This window comes from Tetrao urogallus, assembly GCF_951394365.1.
Source record: "Tetrao urogallus genome assembly, chromosome: 1".
Taxonomy (NCBI): domain Eukaryota; kingdom Metazoa; phylum Chordata; class Aves; order Galliformes; family Phasianidae; genus Tetrao; species Tetrao urogallus.
Genome location: NC_136813.1, coordinates 147,463,243 through 147,483,453, shown reverse-complemented (window position 1 = coordinate 147,483,453; position 20,211 = coordinate 147,463,243). Strand labels below are relative to the sequence as shown.

The 20,211-nt window shown below is 34.8% G+C and overlaps 1 protein-coding gene across 5 annotated transcripts in view; it reads right to left on the bottom strand.

Moving 5' to 3' along the window:
* ANKS1B (ankyrin repeat and sterile alpha motif domain containing 1B) overlaps window positions 1–20,211 on the bottom strand; it is a gene marked incomplete at both ends in the record, with an annotated part of 401,710 nt that overhangs the window by 233,778 nt on the left and 147,721 nt on the right. The window lies entirely within an intron of this gene.

Below are 20,211 nucleotides of genomic sequence, written 5' to 3'. Positions count from 1 at the left end.
ACTTTATTTTGGAAGCCTAGTATTATACTAAGTTATATTTTTCTATTGTATTCACAGCACAGATATGCGAAGTTTAAGCAGGATACAAAACTTCCATTTGTTGCCTGCATTGACTTATGTCATGCTGTAAAGATATGTAAATGTTTAAAAAGCAAACTGCATAATGAAACTGCTGAGAAATAGAATACATACTTGTCAATAGTTTAAATGTAGCTTACTAAGCTTCAAATGTTGAAAACTAATGCTTTCAAATATTGAAAAAAAACAACATAGATTCAGTCTTGTTTGGTATTTACATCTGAACATAGATCTCTGTTCAGTGTAGTCTCCAAGAGACTAGTTAGTGTTTTTCCCTGCAGTGTGTTAGTATTTCTAATCAGCCACCATGAGTGTAAAACAGATTTGTTCAGTCTGTATGTAGAAAAAGCTAAGAATATGACAAAAAAAAAAAAAAAAAAAAACAAACACTATTTTTTCTTTCAATTCTACATCTTGGCAATTACCTCTTACATAGATTGCACTTTTGTTACATTAGTGATGTTTCATATGTCATAAATTGAGGAAAAACTTCTTTTTCCAGGGAAGAACAATGCTCTTTGTTATTATTATTTTTTAATCTAGAAAAGGACAAGGTTCATATACAATTACATATGAACAACTTTATTCATTTCAACTGACCAGTTATCTTCAACTTCCAGTGCATGAGCAAAGCTAGCTGTACATGGAACTACTGCATGGATTAGTGTGAGTAGAAAATGTCTTTTCCTGACACTAAAAAAGGGACAGGTCTGGATTTTCTGTTTAGCTATAAGTGTTTTAGAAGACACACACACATTGTAGTGAAGATGCCATTTACACAGGCAAAAGGCAAAGTCATCAGGTACTTCAGCAAAAGGCGTGTTCTCATATAATGAACTGTCTCAGTGCTGTGTTCAGTAGCAGAGACATGTAGGACAGACAGGTGACTTCATATTTCTACTCAGCCTCATTATGTAAGAAGAAGCTGCATATTTTTGCAATCTCAGTATTGTCATGTTTTGGGGCTGCAAAATACTGCTACTTAACCATGCACAACTGTGATTCTTAGGAAAGGAAAAACATAACCTTCAAACTCATCACTTCTCCCTCCAGGTGAAAGAACTGAACGCTCAAGGAAGCAAGATAAAAGCAACACAGTTCCTTATCTGTATGTGCAGAAAAGTTACACTCCATTAGTTTATGTTTAACTCACATTTTCTTTTCACTGCTAAAAAGAATTAAAGTTTTTATTTCTCCTTTCAATGCATTTAGCATCATCTTAAAATGCCTCAATTTTATTGCCTCAACTTTTACTTAAAATGAAGTAGTAAATATGATCTCCTATTACAGTGCTGTGGGAAATATTCAAACATTTAAAAAAAAAAAATAACAAATCATGACAAAAGTTCCCTCAAAAATGAATGTGAGATATCAAGTATTCAAAAGCCAGGAAAGACAATGCCAGTGTAAGAATTTTAACCTTTCTCATTGTACAAACTCCAAAAAATTCACATCATTTTAACATGATTTCTGTTTCTCATACCGCAGCATCTGATCTGAAGAGTACTTAATCTAATTCATACATTTAAGAACAGACTAAGACTGTAACATCACTATTTCTGATTTGACAGAAATTTTAATATAACTTACCAATTTTACTGCAGATTTAACACTAGAAACTTCAATGTGGTAAACTTAATCTGTAGTAAAATTAATGAGCTTGATACACTTCATGTAAGCATTGGGCCTATTGTTCACTTCCTGTTTAATCCAAGGAGGACTCTTGGAGCTAAAAAAGCTGAAACATGAAAACCACCAACACGACTCCTGAGAAATACATGGCTCAGGGACACAGTGAGCTCTGCAGTTCCACCTCTTTCCTATATTTCCTAGGAGACTGCACAACATGAAGTAATGCAGGTTTTGTCCAGTCTGGGTAAAATTATTCACACTGGAGTGCATTGGGCACCTTCTTATTTGAGCACTCAAGACCAGAAGCTTTGCACAGAGCTTAGTTCAGGCTAAAAGCAAGTAAGAAAGCAACAGCCATGTTCCAGTGCTGGTATTTTACCGGTTGCTTAGGCAACCCTGATCCACTATGGGGAAACTGGAAAAGTAATCTCACTGAATGGGAATCCACTCAATTCAGAACCAGAAATATCCAGTTTATGAAGTGCTCTTATTACAAAGGATGAGAAAAACTGTGTATTTATGTTGTGGTTTTATTTTGGTTGTGTGTTTTTTTTTTTTTTCCGTGGAGTATTTTATGCCAACAAAACTGGAAAATAACTGATATGAACAAGTTATTTCAAAATTACTAAGGAAGTTGAATTTTAAACTCATTGTTCAGACAAAAATAATCATTGGTACATTGCATCAGCTTAGTAAGCAAAGAATTAAAAAGTTTTTGATTAATTTTGTTTCATATACATATGAGCAAGATTTACAGAAGGCATTCTCCTGTTAACTTTATGGGCGGTTTTACATCAGCAAGACATCATAGATAAGATCTTCTTGAGCTTCTTAACCTGATTTACCCAGCTCACGTCTTGAACAGAAGACAATAGGTTTTGTAAAACCATTGCAATTCATACATTACTACTGTACCAAATCAAGGTTGTCATAGCACACTCCTGGCAACACCACTGATTTTGCTGCTGGAGGCCTTATGCCATCTAAAAAAAAAAAAAAAAAAATCATAATCTATACTTTCACTATTTATTGAAATAAAGAATATGAACTGTATTATTAATACTATTTACTCCATAATATTTTAAGCATTGTACTTACAGTAAAGCTAGCTTCAATTTTAGCAATCATTCACCAGCTGTATCCAGATAAGTGTAGGCTCCCTAGATACTCAAATTCATTTGAACAAATGAATGTCATTTGACATAGAACGAAAGGTAATTGGGACATCTTGAGATGGAAAGATTATACAAGCAAAGATGTGAAATGGGTTCACAGCCAAGAGCTCAGTATTTAGCATACTCTAGTGAATTTCAAAAATAGCAGATCTGTGGTCATTCCTTGCCTTTTAGAAAGGGAAGGGGTCTGTCTAAAGATCAGAAGATCAGTGATAAAGATGTTAGGAAAACAGTGACTGACATATGATTGAAGAATAATTTACACCAAGGCAATGAGGCAAATATGAAAGCAGATAGTGAATTCACTAAAAGCCCTTCTTTACATAGCTTAGTTTAAATGTAAAATTCTAAAACTTGGCATTTAACCCAACTTCTCAGATTTATGCTCAAAGATTGATAATTTTGAAGTATGGTTTCTACTAATAAATCTGACAATATGTCATCTATTATAGGGCTTGCACTACTTCATGTAGACATACATGAGCTTGTTTCTGTAAAGAAGAAAGAGTATTCTGGTGTGCCACAGTTTAGCTCACTGTCAAATGTAGTCAAATGTACACTACTGCTTGATATATCTTCTGGCTCCATTTATGTAAATGATCAAGAAGTCTGCACGTGTATTTTAGCTTTTAAGAGAAATAAAAAATAATATTTTTCTATTTTTTCCATTTTAAAATATGAATGCTGTGAGAACCTCGACTTTGGCTGCCTTATAAAATGAACTGTAGTCATATCTCCATCTTCAGATTTTCTACCAGTATTTTATAGCCTGCCTTAAGGAAAGTAAAACAAAATAATACAAGCAAATCCCAGAAATATCTTCTCATAACAGCAAATTCATTTCCCAATATCAAACTGTAAGGCTTATGCTGCTTGCTTACACAGTGATTTCACAGAAACGGACAAAATAATCCTGCTTGCAAAATGCATGGAAATAGATTTATAATTAGAAGCATAGACATTCATACTACTGCTTTGATCCTAATATCATGAAACATGAAACATTTTAACAACTCCTAACAGGCAGCTATCTCTGAAGATTGCAATGGAAACTTTATCAGACAACAAGCAACATCACATTATTTCTTCTTCTCCACTGAAATTGAATAATGTTCTTCTCTTGCCTACCATTTTAAAGAGACAAACTGTTACAACACATATGAGTGAAACTGTGATCAGCTTCTAAGCAATGCATGAGCAAGGAAAGAATTAGCATCAGTCACAGTTGAAGTCCTTTCACTCTCTTTGTTTTTCATAAAACATTAAAGTTCTGTGTTGGAGATTCTGGGAAAATAGATCATGTCTACGCATTTGCATGCATGAGCACCTGCTTAACTTGGAAGAAAATTTCTCTCCATAAAGCTAATAGATACTTTAATTATGGAAGTACTTAATTTTGTTTTCACAGTGTAAGTCGCATTTGACAAAGAACGCACCATTTATTATACAAATTAGTTTTGATTACAGTGATAACAATAAATCAAATTAGTATGTTTCTGTTGTTTAATCACGTAAGCATTACTTGCATTGACTCACAGTTGGCATAAAGATCACTTTGAATGTTGGAGAATAAAATATTATGCAAAATTTGGGGGAAAAAAAATGTCCATTGGTAACTCACCATTGACTATGTTGGACAGCAAAAAAAAAAAAAAAAAAAAAAAAAAATCACATCGATGAAACTACTGAAATACTAAGGTATTTGAAGAACGTTTATATTAAATTCTTATCTTAAGATGACTCAAATATTCAAACTCAATAAAAAAAACCATCTGATTAAAAATATTTTTTTGGAAACTAATACATCAAGAGCTTCTACTGAAGGAAATGCCTCAGAAATTAAATTAACACTGACAGTTGTTTCATAAGGGCATGATGTTTTACTGATATTTCCCCGAAGAAAACTCAGTTTCACTATAATGCAGCAAAAATAGGTCAAAATTTGAAAGATGAGGATATTATACTGCAAGTTTTTTTATGCAGGAGGAGATCAAATTTCCACCTGCAATTTTTGTTTTTATTTAATCTTCTCTGTAATAAATTGCAGTACAAACGGCGGTGATTAAAGTACATTGCAATTTTCTTTTTAAAGATGCAAAAAGAGCTTCATGAACACAGCAACATTTTGAGTATCAATTTAAATTCCTTGGAGTGAATTTTCACCATCTGGGAAATGCTTCACACTTAGCTTATTTTCAGAAACTCTTTGAAAAATATCAAGACAGCAGAGTTTTCCAAGTCTTCTTTGTAACAAATCTATAATTCCAATATGCTAACTAATTATATATTAAAAAAATGCAGTATCACACTTAAACCACAATTGGGACAATTTTTGTATCTGTTTTGTTTATTTAAGCTTTGAGCTTCCAACAGCTTTAGGAAATACCTCAGTAGAAAGGTACATTTCCATTGTTAAAACCACTTTTCAAGACAGCCTGCACAATTACTGTGCATTTTCGATTTCAGTTTACTTCTAGGAAGAAGTGTAAACTCACCAAATAATAATCTCATAAAAAAGCATTCTACATACTCTTATTTCCCTAATATCATGGGACATCCAATTAAACATTCCAAACACTCTTCACATTTTGGATAAACATCTTCTACTTCTTTCTCAAACATGGAATTCTAAAGCATATAGCAGTACAACCCTTTTAACTCATTTCAGAGACCCGGGCCCTCAGAAAAGCATGTCAGAATAATTTCTATATATTTAAGACACTTATTCTAAACTTGCACATTGGCCAAATCCACTGATAGTTTACACAGAAAAAAGCTGCAGTGATACGTCATTAAAAGAAAATGTGTCCTCCCAGCCTCAAACTAGGAATTGACTATGAAATTTGTAATAAACCTGGGAAGCCTGAGAGTAGAGGGGGGAAAAATAAATAACTTCAAAGATCCACTTTAGACTCAGATTAAAGCCTTTAGCTATCCTGGAAAAACCTAAGACTATCTCCAACACAATCCAGAAGTCCTCTCATTAGCATTAACACGCCCTCCTTTCACTTTATATGAAATTTCCTACTAATCTTTACTAACATAGGAATATATAGTTGAACTTGAATGCCTCAGCAAAGGAGAAGAGGCTTCATTCTAGAGATCTCATATCATAATTCATAGTTTTGCAGAATATGGGTAATCTGTGATTCTATGAGCGTTCATACGACTTTAGCTGTGATGATGTGAACTAAATGCCTCTTTCAAATATAATTTTACATTTTCTATTTATGTGCTGCTCCAAATCTGCAAAAGGCCAGACTGTGTACTGCTCCTGATCTTCTGTGCATGTGTGGAAGCTTGCCATAAGACCTTGCACCAGCTAGCAAGACAGCTGTTCAAGAATAGCAGACAACTCTCCCTGAACTCTTTTTATGCTAAGGACTGAAAAGATAAACCAGTACTGTTTTCTTTTGGCACATTATACACTGCATATCTAAGGATACCAGGCAAGAAGATAGCAGCCTCTATTAAGGCTCAAAGAATTTTGCATGATCTTATACTCTTAAGAAAAGGTCAAAAAACTGAAATGGAATAAGTTTTTCCAACACCCTCAAGGTTTTCCAATAACCACCTATCCAGCAGGCTTCACAGAAACTTCTTCACTGGCATAATAAGCTACAAACAATGTGCCCTACTCTCCTTCCCCAGAGCAGATTCTGCCCAACTGATACAGAGTGATGATTTGTGACCATTTGCAATAATTTAGTCCATAATATTATCCGAGTGCTAAGTGCTAAACTTAAAATTAGGAGTTTCATATTATTCTATTTTTAAAAATTGTGTTTTTCCTGAGAAGAGACTGATTTCACATCTGAGGAAGCCACAGAGAGTGAGTTATTTAATCTATGGGTAGAAATAATTTTGCTTCTGGCACACGCTTCAAAGCAGTTTTTAGAATCCGAAACAGAAATAAATTATGTACTGTGCTAAAATGCCCCAGTTTGATCTCTAGCCTTAGAAACACATGAAGATTTAAATGTTCTTTTTAGAAAAATAATCCAGCTGAGTGTACCAAAGCAATTCAAAACTGTTTAAAAATCACTGTTCAGACCTATCATGTACATATTATAGTTTAGAATTATATCTTTCATTCAGAATGCTATCTGGCTGCATTTAAACTAATATATTTCTCTCAAGTTTTATTATAAAGAAAAAACATCCATGCTAATAATTTTTAATGCATTGAAGTCTGATTATATCCGAAATTTGCTAAATGTAGTATGAATACTTCCACTAATACCAATAAGCTTTAGATCAGGCCTATAGAGATTTTTAGATAGCAATCCACATTCTGAACACATTTTTTACTGCAGGGAATAGAATTCCACGGTTGGGTATTCTACGACATTTTCTGAACACAATCAAACCCACAGGCATATTACCAAATATTTTATTTTGCAAAATATATTCACAAATTTGAGTCTATATAGTAGCTTCAAAAGAATTACGCAGCCTATGTAACTACCAAGACCTTTCTCAATAGTCAGCATGAATTCACCAGAGGAATAATGTCTACCCAACATGATAAGCTTCTGTAATGAAATCACCAACTCGAGGGATGAGCAGTGGACATTGTCTTTCTGAGCTTTAGTAAGCCCTGTGACACTGTCTCCCACAAGATTATCATCGAGACACTTTTAAGAATGGGCTGCATTAGCAAATAGTGATGTAGATTGAAAACTTGCTGTACAGTCAGACCCAAAGTGGTGCTACGTGTAGCTGAAGCCAGCAATGAGCAGAGTGCCCCACAAATCAAGACAGGATCCTGTCTTGTTTGACATCTTCATTAACAGTACGGAAGATGGGGTAGAGTGCACCCTCGGTTCACAGACCATATGAAATTGGGCGGAGAACGGCTGATTCATTAGAGGGCTTTGCTGCTTCCAAGAGGGACCTTGACTGGCTTGAACATCGCTAGTAGGTCAAGAGAGATGATCCTTCTCCTCTACTCCGCACTGACAAGGCTGCATTTGGAGGATTGTGCCCAATTCTGAGCTTGCTCAGTACAAGAGACACCTGAACATACTGGAAAGAGTCCAACACACAGCCACCAAGATAATAAGAGACTGGAGCACCTCTTCTGTGAGGAGAAGCTGAGAGAGCTGCAATTGTTCAGCCTTGAGAAGAGGGGGTGCAGCAGATCTTAACAATTATACCTGAAGCATTATATCTGATGCAAAGAAGATGGAGCCAGGCTCTTTTTAGCAGTGCCTAGTGAAAGGACAAGCAGCAATGAGTGCAAACTGAAACAGCAGGAAGTACTTCCTTACTGTGCAGGTGACAGCACATAGGTCGCCCAGAGAAGCTGTGCAGTCTCCTTCTTAAAGAAGTTCAAAAGCTACCTGAGCATCCTGTTCTGAGCGCCACCACTTAAGCAAAGGGATTGGACTGGACAATCTCCAGAGGTCCCATTCAATGTTAACTGTTCTTTGATTCTGTGCTCCAGAAAATAAACGGATGAAAATACAAAAAGTATGAAACTACAAGACCAGGAGAGTGAGGTATTATTGGTATTGTGGAAAACAGGCTGAAATCCCTGCTTGGCCCAAGTATTTGAAAGTAGCATTATATACCCTAGACAACCAGTAAGCTGCTGATTATTTGCTTTCTCTTTCTCTTCTCTTATTTTGACCTACCTTCTTCCTCTTATCTTTCTTATGTGGTTTAGACACTCAGGTATTCCTGAGTCCCAGTACAAAGTACTTATAGAATTTCCCAACAGATGTTAGCATAATCCTATCACTGATGTTTACTTAAGAGAGGCTCTGGACCTACTGCCATAATTTGAGTTTATTTCAGGTTTGCCTCTTAAGTTTTCATGGACTAAATGAGGGCTATAATGAATGCTAAGAAACATGCTTCTATTAGATGAAAAAGTATCTGGACATAAACGTAAAAATATATTTTTTTCCTGTATCAACACTGTTGTCGTCCTTGGTTTATCAAATACAGGACTAGAATGACTAATGGAAGTGAAATACAGTTAATATCCTCTTATTATTTTCCATATTTTTTCCTAATACTATTTTAATTGCACTCCTTAGTAATTATTTTAAGATTAATTTGCTTACAGATGCTAAATGAACAAGATCTGTTTTCCGTAGTGTTGAGGAGGATCTTAGTTATATACAGATTGATGGATGGGTTCTCATTGATTGAAGTTACTGTCATTGAGTAGCATAACAAGTCTTCCTGGTTGTAACATAAAAGAACAGATGGGAAGAAAAACTCATACAATAAGCAAGATTAGTTTATAAGTTCTAATGAGTATATACAGCTCCCATAAAAATAAACAGTTCCCATTAAGAAAACAACTCAATATCTAATTATAACAAGAAATTTAAAAAATGATTCAAAGTGTAATCATCTGAGATCATTTAAATCACAGAAAGTGAAGAAGAGAAACAACTATACTTTCTAATTGTGTTGATTATTTATGTAGCCAAAGTTAGTAAGGCAACCCAGTATCGTCCACAGAGTAGCAAGAGGAAACATAATCTAAACCAAAATACATGACACTATAGAACAAAGAAATCTCATTTAAGAATCTAAAATATGCATCAAGAGTGTATACTTGATCAAGATTCCAGGTCATCACCATCGTAAGAAATTCTTGTTTGGACATTATTGTACATAGCATATCTTGCTATAATGGTTCATTTTCCCTGCTAGGAAAAACAATCCCCATGACTACAGTTGCTATAGGTGATGTATCAATTGCTGCTATACTGTGGAAGAATGTTTTTGAGGGAAACAATGTATAACAGCTCAGAACTTCCTGAAATCTTGAAATAAACATGTCTAATTATGATATTTGACTGGAAATCAAAAGATGTCTGTTCCAAAATTTTTCTTGAAAAATTAAGCAAGGCATTTTGTCCCTAGGTGCTGCTCACCTTTACCTTTAATTGATATTACTGATATTAGAATTTCTCCATCCGTTTTCTTTTTGACAAACAGTAAGGATCAACAAGTTATTTGACCATGAATGCTCTTGTACTACCTGGCCACAGGTATGAACTTAGCACTCCTACATGAGTGCTAAAGATTAACAAAAATAGCTCTAACACATTGTAAAGTAGATGGACTTAACATTCATTGTCACACAAAAGTATGAGTATTCAATAGCTCAGGTGAGGACTACTTACCTGTTAAGACACAATAACACCTGTGCCTAAATTCTCTCAATATCGAGTAAATAACTCACTGCCCAAGAGGAACTTCCTCTCACAACAGAAACACATAGGATTGTTGAAATATTTGTGTTAAAATATTGAGTTCTTATTTACCGTAAGGATTTATGAATACGAATAGCAGAACTGATTAAACCTACATCAACCTTCCTCCTGATTATTGTTCAAGCAGGCTATGCATAACAGCAACAAGGAATGTCTCAAGTTTGTGTATCAGTAATATATATATGTATATGTCTCATGTTCTTGATAGCTTCATACATGAAAAGCTTCTAGTGAAGTAGTATACTCAAAGAAAAACTTTTTTTTTTTTAAAGTCAAAGTACTGGGTCTAGAGTACCCAACTAAGTTGAATTTAAACTGTACTAGCACTACTAGAGTGGTGCTAAAATGCTATGATTAGATGATTTTTTCATAATTGTTGGCTTTTCAAGATAGAGGTTTTGCATGGAAGTTCCCTCTCCACAACTAAAGAATTGTGCAAAGACAGTTATCTACTGCCTAAAAGCCTGACTGATGTCATGAACAAAGCTATAAGCCATTCGATGTATTAAAAAAAATAAATATGCAGCTAGCATTACAAATAATTGATCAACAGAAGTGGGAAACAAATGTCTTGACAAGACTGCACAGGAATCTGTGTTCAATTTTCTTGATGACACTGGAGATATATCCTTCTGCTACTGGATTCTGAGGATGGAAGACTACAGTGAACGTGGAAACTAAAATTCTTTCATAAATAACGCCCTAAAAATAAAACCCTTGGGAGATGGACAATATTCCCCTTTGTGATCTGCACAAGATGGACTGAGGGTTGTTTCTAAATAGCATACTTCATCATGACAAATATAAAGATGTGTGACACCAACAGAGGACTCGAGCTTCAATTTTAATCTTGCAATGATTGAAATTAAAACGTAAAAATGTTCTCTTAGAAATTAGTTAAGTGTAGAAGTCTTTGGAACACTATCTTGTGGGTGCTTAAATTATACATAGGTTCAACAGAGAAGGGAAAAATCCACAGAACATACATCTGCAAAGGGTACTTAGCACAGAGAAAACATCCACTACTTACGAGGTTCTTGTCCCACAAACAGTTGAAGAGAGTAACAGTGTCACTGTTACTCTGCAGTAACAGAGAAAGTACCACTCTGCATTTCTTTGCAATTACGTATTTCCCAAAGCATTCATCACGTTTGTTCATTGTCAAAACTTTACTGCTACCCAGATCGATCTTCCTAAGTGTCCTTTTGGATTTACTAAACTTATGAGAATGTATTAATTCATTTGGCAGTTTCCATACACTTTTCAGAATCCAGCTTTTTATCAAACCCAAACTTGCTGATAGTCCCCTATTTTATTAATCTAAACAAGTCCCAACTTTTAGTCAACAGTACTCTGAGTACTTCTAAGATAATGAGACTCTCACTCTCTTACAAGTAGAAATGAATCAAACAAATAGCAAAAAACAAAAAAAAAAAACAAAAAAACTCTTGACTTCCAATTAATACAACTGCAATTAGAGCAATGTTGAAACTAGAAGTAGCAAATTAACATTGATAAGTAGCAATTATGTTACCGAAGCCATAATTAGGTGTAACATATAGCTGTTTCATATATCTTCAAATAAACTTCTTGATAGTTATAACTGGAAGACATGATGTGATTAATTCCCAACTGTTGACCTCCCAGATTTTCCTCTGAAAAATATCTAGGTTACAATTTCTACAGAAGTACAGAAATTTATGCTCCTCCTGAGAGGAAGGCATATGTCTAAAAATTTTCCAATTTCTCTCAAAAAAAACAACCCACCAACCCAGACATAAATATTTCACCCAGGTTTATAAGATCTGTCATTCTGAAATCAGCTACAAGTGGCTCAGATTTATGCACTAGATCCTACTGAAAAACAATTTTCAAGGCTTCATTCACAACTCTGGAACACCTGATGTCACTTCACTTCAGACTGAAGCATAGCGACTATTCAAGAATGAGGAAGATCTAGAATCATTTTTCTCCTTTCACTAAACGGCATCAAAATTTCATTTTCTGCAACAATAACATCAACTGTGATATACTCTCATATTAATTTCTTTTACATGTGCAGCTACAGTTGGTTATAAATATGTAGTTAATGACTATCCTACTTGTTGGATATTCATAAAGGGTATGGAAGGTTTGTGTTTATAGTCACATAAAACAAAATAGACACATGTTGTTTATGCTGTGAAACAACAAAAAATAAAGATGTATTACAGCAAACTGCAGCACTACAATTTGATAGCTAGAAAAGGTAGGAGAAAAAGATGTAGCTAAGTTACACGCACAGAGAATAAGAACGAGAAACAAAAATTGTCTTTCATTTCAGAAAGGAGGTAGGGGGAAAGAAAATAAATTAAAGCAGAAATACAGACAGCTTCCCTCCCCCTCCACTCCTTAGCTGCAAGTCTAAGAACGAAAGTTTTCTTTAAAAAAAGAAAAACAAATTCCTTCTAATATGTTCTAATCTCTTCTCATAGGCCTCAGAAATACAGCTGGTAAGCAGAAAGGTTTTTAACAAATACAGACATTCTGGAAGGTAAAATAAGAAGCAGCACTAAAGAAGCACTTTAAAGTTTTTTCTGTAGTTTTACTGTTGTAATATTCAACGTTTCTACAGGAAAACATCACCACTCTAATGCCTGTTCTGTTATCTCACTAAGAAAATGCGATGTGCACAATTAAATGATATGTAATAGATCTTTTTAATAGAACCAATAGGCACATACAAGCAACGTATGCATTACTTTATGTTTTTACTTTAGGAGGAAAATAGAGTCGAGGACATGGCTAATACCTGAAGCTGGCTTTGATGTCATGCATAGTGTTCTTAAGTATACAATTTTTGTATCTTCCTACTTTCCAGATTGAGGTCTATTAGGCATCCAAAATTATAAAACGTATTTCACATGTTATATGGGATTTGTTATCATTATTAACAGTATTTAATTGCTAATTAGCTTGACCCAGAGTACTGAAAAATATAGGGGATAGGGGCAGATCCTCTGAATAAAAGACAAATGAATAAAAGGCACGTACACATTGCTCCACACACATCTATCCACATGTGGTCAGATGGTTCAGAATTTCACTTGAAAAGAAATAAGCTGTTCACGTCACTTCTTATTAATATATCCAATGCCATTTCTGACAGTAGGGCTTAGAGGCCCCTTCTGCAGCTTTATTCCATCAATATGCCTTTGTACAGTCAACAAATACACAATTAGCAGAGCGGTTAGGCTGGTATTTTACGGGTCATAACTAGAAGGATTATCATGGTGGATAACCAAAAATAAATGAAAACACTCACCTGTACCCTAGGCTCACAGAAAAACTCTAAAGGGAACAATATCCAGAAAGACACCCTTCCTTACTGTTAGTCAGCCCTTAAATGGGGGTCTAGGAAAGGTGGAGTCAGGCTCCACCCCCTCTGGTCGCACCAGTGAATTGCCTTCACCTGTAATCCCACAGCTGACTCAGTGCTTGCCTCAGGTGATCAGCCGTGATTCAACAGTTCCCATACAGACTTCTTTTCTTCAAGATGTTCACATTGTTTTCCTACTGACTTAGCAATCAGAATATTGACATGGTGATGTAGGAGACAATATGTTCGGAGAGCATATGCAGACTAACAAGGGATAAGTGGACTTAGTCCAGAGAAATCATTTTAGAGAGAAAAGACTGAAGGATAACGCTGTACAGGTATTATTGAAGAGCTAGGTAACACTATCATTGGAAAAATATAACCTTCTCCAGCAAGATTATTTTTGCAGTTCAGGTGGCATGGAATTCAAGTTCTTACTTTATCTAAATTTTCATGCAAGTGCTAGTACAAAAATTTAATTTGTTCCAAAAGAAATAGTGTTATCAGATGGAACTACAGGAGCCAGATTCATCTACAGTTTCCCAAGCACTGCCTGACTTGAACTTTCTGCTATCAGTTTCACAGTCATTGGATGTAGCTCACTCTGAAAGTAATGCCTCCGATTTATGTAGAAAACACAACAGATACAAAGAGCACTACTTACTAGACCAAACTGCAAGTTACAGAAAACTATTTTTCAACATAATAACCACCATTAGCTGTGCATTTTCACCAGTGATGAACAAAAGCCTACAAGTAGCACTCATAAAAATCTGCTCCAGCAGAGGTGACCCACTGTCATAGTCACAGATGCAGAAATGCACCACCCACTGCCTCACTGTGCTCACAATGACTATTTGGTCTTCATCAATGTTCAACAAGTGCCAATGTAAGTCAGTGGGTGCAATTTTTTCCATACAGAAGAATTCCAACAACATATGCACTTTGTTTCATATGCACTTCCATGTCAGGTGCCATTTTATCAGACTGCTCCTCTGCTGCCATCTGTTGCATGACAACAAAAAGTAATGAAATATTGGTGGGACGGTTCAATCTCAACTAACATAGCACCAAGATCTGCCTCTGATGTCATGAGCCAACATAATAAAACAGGAGGCATTACTTTCAGAGCCCTTTTACATTGATTGTTGAACAAATTCTTTGTAATACTAAGATATAATTACAATGAGCTTTGTGATGTTATTTTCAAACTGACAAAAATAAGTTTATAATATTAATTAACACTACATTTCTCTTTTGTTATGGAACAGACTGTATCTTTGCCTTGGATAACTGTGCAAAGAGGATGAAATTAGAAACAGCAAATAAGAAGGGGAACATAAGGAACCTTAACAGGCTACATCTGCTGGACTGATTTAAGGGGACATAAAAGAAATGAAACAGTTTGAGACAGTACCAAGTACAACTCCTAGCAGCGCTACTACTTCTTAATAATTGTATTCTGTTGAACTTGGAAAACAGATAATCTTCACAGATGAAAAGCTCAAGTTAACCTTGTTTGAGGAATGCCTCAGCAAATTTTGGTGCATTGTAAGTAACAACATGATGAAGAAAATGAAAAAAAAAAAAAAACAACAAAGAAAACAGGGTTTGAATTTGACCTTCACAGGCATTTCATCTGGAAGAGAGTTCTTGTTGAATTATAGGTTAGAACAGGCTGGTTTATTTATTTTTATTTATTTATTTACCTGGAAGTGCCAGTGTCCATTTGCAGAAGAGGGGAATTTTTTATTTACCAGCATTTGTTGACTACATTTATTTCTATATGACCTACTATTTTCCCCTTTTTCACCACGTGAGTTTTTGGTAATCAGTAAGGCACCATTAACAGACCAAGACACACAAAATCACCCTCTAGCAATAAAAGGCACTTTCTTTTTTCTTTGTATTCTCCTCATTTTGTATTTCATTTTTAAAAATTCCAAAACTATTTCTAATTGAATAAACAATACTTGAAGAGTTTACACAGACATCATAGTTTGATTTACTAAATTATATTATTACAAATTAGATATCTGAATAAGAAACCAGCACTGACATATATGTAGCCCACTTCAAATAGCACACTGGATGTCAAAGAAGGGAACATTCCTCCAGTACAATAAATGTTGGCTGCACCTAGGAACGCAGTAGAGCCAGGAACTTTGAACCAGACCTCTTAGTCAAGTTTCTAATACTTTGATATTTTTGCAACATATCTAAACAACTACAGCAATATGCTGAATATTGTGACTCTCTTGAAAAAGAAAGATAGAGCTACAAGCTTATCTTTAAGTGTAGGACTGCTCTTGTTTCAGAAATATCTGGTCACCCCTTTTCTCCCCTTACAGGTAGAACATGACACTGAGACAAATTAATTTAATCAGAAATTAAAAAAAAAAAAAAAAAGATCTGAAGACATTTTTAAAAGAAACCTAAGGTGTGACTGAAATACTACTTTTTCCTTGTAAAACAACAACAACAAAAAAATGGAGTCCATACATCAAACACGTAACTCTCAAGTCACATACTGGAAAGTTTGAAGGAGAAACCCTTCTTTCTTAGATGAAAGGCATAACCTTAATCCTAGCCAGAAAGCAGGACAATTAAAAAGAAAAGAACTACATTAGGGTCCAAAAATGAACACAGAGTTTGTAACTGGGAAATAAATTCAGACTGGACCTTTAGATACCACAGTAAAATGAGAGAAGAACTGTATGCTCTTTAAGAGATGAATGATGTTAAGAATTTCATGAAAATGTAGAGATTCTCATGGAAATTTTCTGTCTGTGAAAATACAGATTACAACGAGATTACCTACAGACAACTGCTTACATTTTTGCTGCATATATGAACTTCAGAGACTATTTTCTGATCTCAAGCAGAACATGAATATATGCAGAACTATTAATTTCACAACACAGTTATGTGTCCATGAAGATGTAAGGAAGTTAATATGGGTTAGAGAATGGTCCATTATTTTGACTGATTAAGCAGAAATGAAAAGCAGAGCAACAGTTTCTGCTGCAAGTGCTGATTGAGCCAAGCTGAAGTTATGAAGATGTCCACAATTTTGCCCTCTTTGATCTTTAAGGCGGAGTTTCAAAAGAACTTCAGGGATTCTCTGTTATAATGCACAGAGCTATGAAATCACAGAGGCATATCCCTGTAAGCCCTGACTGCCCTCTTCTGGACTGAATGATCTTGCACATGTAGTGGTCCATCTATGGTCAAAGTTGCAAATCATCAAATCATCTATCTAACAAAATATTCACCTGATTTTTAAGCTTTTAATCTTTCATTTGTGTTGTCATACAAAATTCTTTCTAAATGTGTGTACATATTGTTATCATCTCACTTTGACAGAAGTATATACAGTAATGACTTCCTCTTGCAATAGAGTGGACTCTTAATACTTTCTGTTTAGTAATAGCTTATGTCTGGATTTACTGGCCTTCAACTTGAGGTAAAAAACAAAGCTAATAAAATCATGGTCATTCACTCTGAATTCCATAATACTTCTATGAAGTCAATCTTGCAGCAAATAGAGCTGTAAAAATATTTATATATACCACAACAAAATTGCTTCAAAGTTTGTCCTGTGTATAGAATTGTAGAATAATAAAATTGCTTGAGTTAGGAGGGCCCTTAAAGATCATCCAGTACCAACCCCTGTCACGGAAAAGGTTGCCAACCACTTGATTAGGCTGCCCAGAGCCCCATCCAGTCTAGCCTTGAACACTTCCAGTGATGGGGCATCCACAGCTTCCCTGGGCAAACTGCTCCACTGACTCACCATTCTCCCAAAATCTAACCTGAATTTCCACTCTTCTAGTTTTAATCCATCCCTGTCCTATCTTTATTTGCATATATATAAACTTGCTCTCCTTCCTATACACAAGCTCCATTTAAGTACTGGAAGACTGCAATGAGGTCTCTCCAGAGCCTTCTCTTCTCCATGCTGCACAAGCCCAGTTCTCTCAGCCTTTTTTCACAAGACAGGTGCTCCAGTCCCCTGGTCATCTTTGTGTCCTCCTCTGGACCTGCTCCAATACCTACATGTTGTTCCTGTGTTGACAACCCTAGGCTTATAAGCAGTATTCAAGATGGGGCTACACTAAATCATTTCTGTCTACTTGTTGCAGGTTATTTCCTCAGTTAGAGAAGTTCAAAGCAAATAACAGAATCTATATCCTCACAATGTAGCTACAAGCAATCTGATAGTAAGGTAACTTCTGAAATCCATGCAGGCAACAGCAATGGTTTTGTTTACATTGCTGTTAACAAGATCATCTAACCTATGCTAAAGCACATACAGTTCTATCTGGACTGTTTCCCAGCTGACTAATAAAAAAATATTGCAGTATGCAGTTAGTAGGGTAATATAGTGCTGCAGTAGAGCTCAGTGGTTTTCTACTTGCAAGAGATAAATTATATGAATACCTGGAGCCCTGTTTCAAAACAGAGGATTTGAAAGAGAATTAGCATAGAAGAATCAGCATAGTAGGGAATTAGCAAACATCAAGAATAAAACTACTATCCCTAAATTAAAACTGAAATTTTCTCTAATTAACAGAAATTTACAAGATTCTTCTTTGGTAGCATAAATAGAGGCAAAATTATGAAGATTTCAGAATTAGACAGAATCTTTTTCTTCCTGCACTCATCTGAATGATACTGAATCATTCTAGGTTTCCTAAAGGAAACATAAAGAGCCTTGGAATCTAGTAGTAAAATACTAATGGCTTATTTAGATGGCAACACGTAATTTAGAAATCTTGTAAGAAGCATTTTGATTGTTTCAAGGAAGGCAACAGAAAGCTACTTGCTGCAGCTACTATGAAAATGGCTTCCATCAGTATGTTTTTCTTTCTAGTCAACAAGAAGTCCCTTAACCTTAATAAACATAATTTTTCTTTTTTCTTTTAAAAAATCATGACAGGCACAAACATCTACGTATACAACGTAAAGAGAAACACTCAACTGCATAGAAATCCTCAGTTGTTTGGAACTAAACTTTTTTTTCAAGACATAGTTCCTCCATAAATCTGTCAATTCAAAGAATTATAATCAAGAAATGTGAGGAAACGTAATTGCCACTGTAGATATGAAAAGAAACGAGAAACTTTTTCACTGAAACCACAGTTACTTAAAAAAAGCAGCAGCAAAGCACTTCATCTGCCACTGCTTGCTGAGCATCATTTTTCAAAGTTCAGCTTTTATCAGTCCAGGTGAGAGTAACACCTCAGCAACTTTTCCAGGAGAGACAATATAGATCTGTTCTTTCTGGACTGTGCAATTCTCTTTACACATGCACATCCTTTGCCTCCTGAAGAATTACAGCATTATTTATCATTTAAGGAGTTGAAAAGACCTTAAAGATCAGCAATATAAAATTTTAGTCTTTTTGTTCTGACTAAGATTGTGTCAGATCTGTGATACATATTATATGTTCTAGGTTATAAACAGTCTGTGGATGGGGAACTGGGGGGTAAAATTTTACTATAATTATTTCATTTATTTATGGTAAATTATATCATTTACTTATAGTAAACTGTACCCGAGAAAAACTTATAAAAGATACCCAGAATTTCAGAACCAGTCATATTCCTTTTTTTTTTCCTTAACTTTCTAGAGAGAAACACAAGAGGAAAAGCAGCTTCTACTCAATCCATAAATCGAATTATCCACAAATTAGAAACTTACAGTTCTAATAAGCATGAGATAATTCCGGTATCAGAGCAAATGAAACACAGTGATTAGAACTTATTATGTGCAATCCATTTTAAATATAACCAAATGAGACAAAATGAAAACAAATCCAGATATTACGAAGAAATTAAATGGAACTGTGCAATAGCAAAAATCTGGAAAAGTTCCTTATCTGACTGCAGTGAGTTTTTGTTCTGTTTTCGTAACTTTGTTTTTAAACATCAGGATATATCTAGTATCATTCAAATAAAATTATGATCACTGAAGAAAATTTCAAGCAGAAATAACAACATAGCCCAAAAAAGCTAGAACCAAACAAGCCTAGATACCATTTAATTTTTTCCATTTAGGCTTGAAAAGTCTTGCTATTGCTAGTAAAATAGGTGCACTCTTTTACTTTCAAAGATAATGTCACCCCGTTTGAGAAAAGAACTAGAAAAACTTTCTGACTTTTAACTCTTTCACCATCATCAGATTGGATTTCTCATTCTTAGCTTATTTCAAAATGAATCTTTCATAATAAAGTATTATTTTTCTTTAACTATGTAATTTAATTTTTATAATCATTTAAAAGCAACAAATTTTCCACTTTTTAAATTTTCAACGCTATCAACCAGAAATGTATAGGATTCACCCCATTTGAAGACCATTAGTCATAAGCCTACTGGTAAATTCGTAGTGAATCTCTGTATTTACATTTATTTTTCCTTTTAGTGATCTACTTTTATTCATATCTTAAATACAGCATTCCTTTAAAAGAAACAACTTTATTTGCAGGTCATAAAAACTAGCTGTCAAAGACATTTGTTTCAATACACAAACATTCCCAAACACTGTAGTATTCTGCTACAGGTTTAACCTAAATAAAGCAACTTGCATGTGAAACTTGAAGGGACAGAAGTAGCTAAACGAATGCTTTATTCATGCTTGCTCCTGAAGTTTTGTTCCATGGTGAGGAAATGATTTTAAGGCTTTTTAAAATGTTTCCATTATGTAAATCTCACTATATAGATCA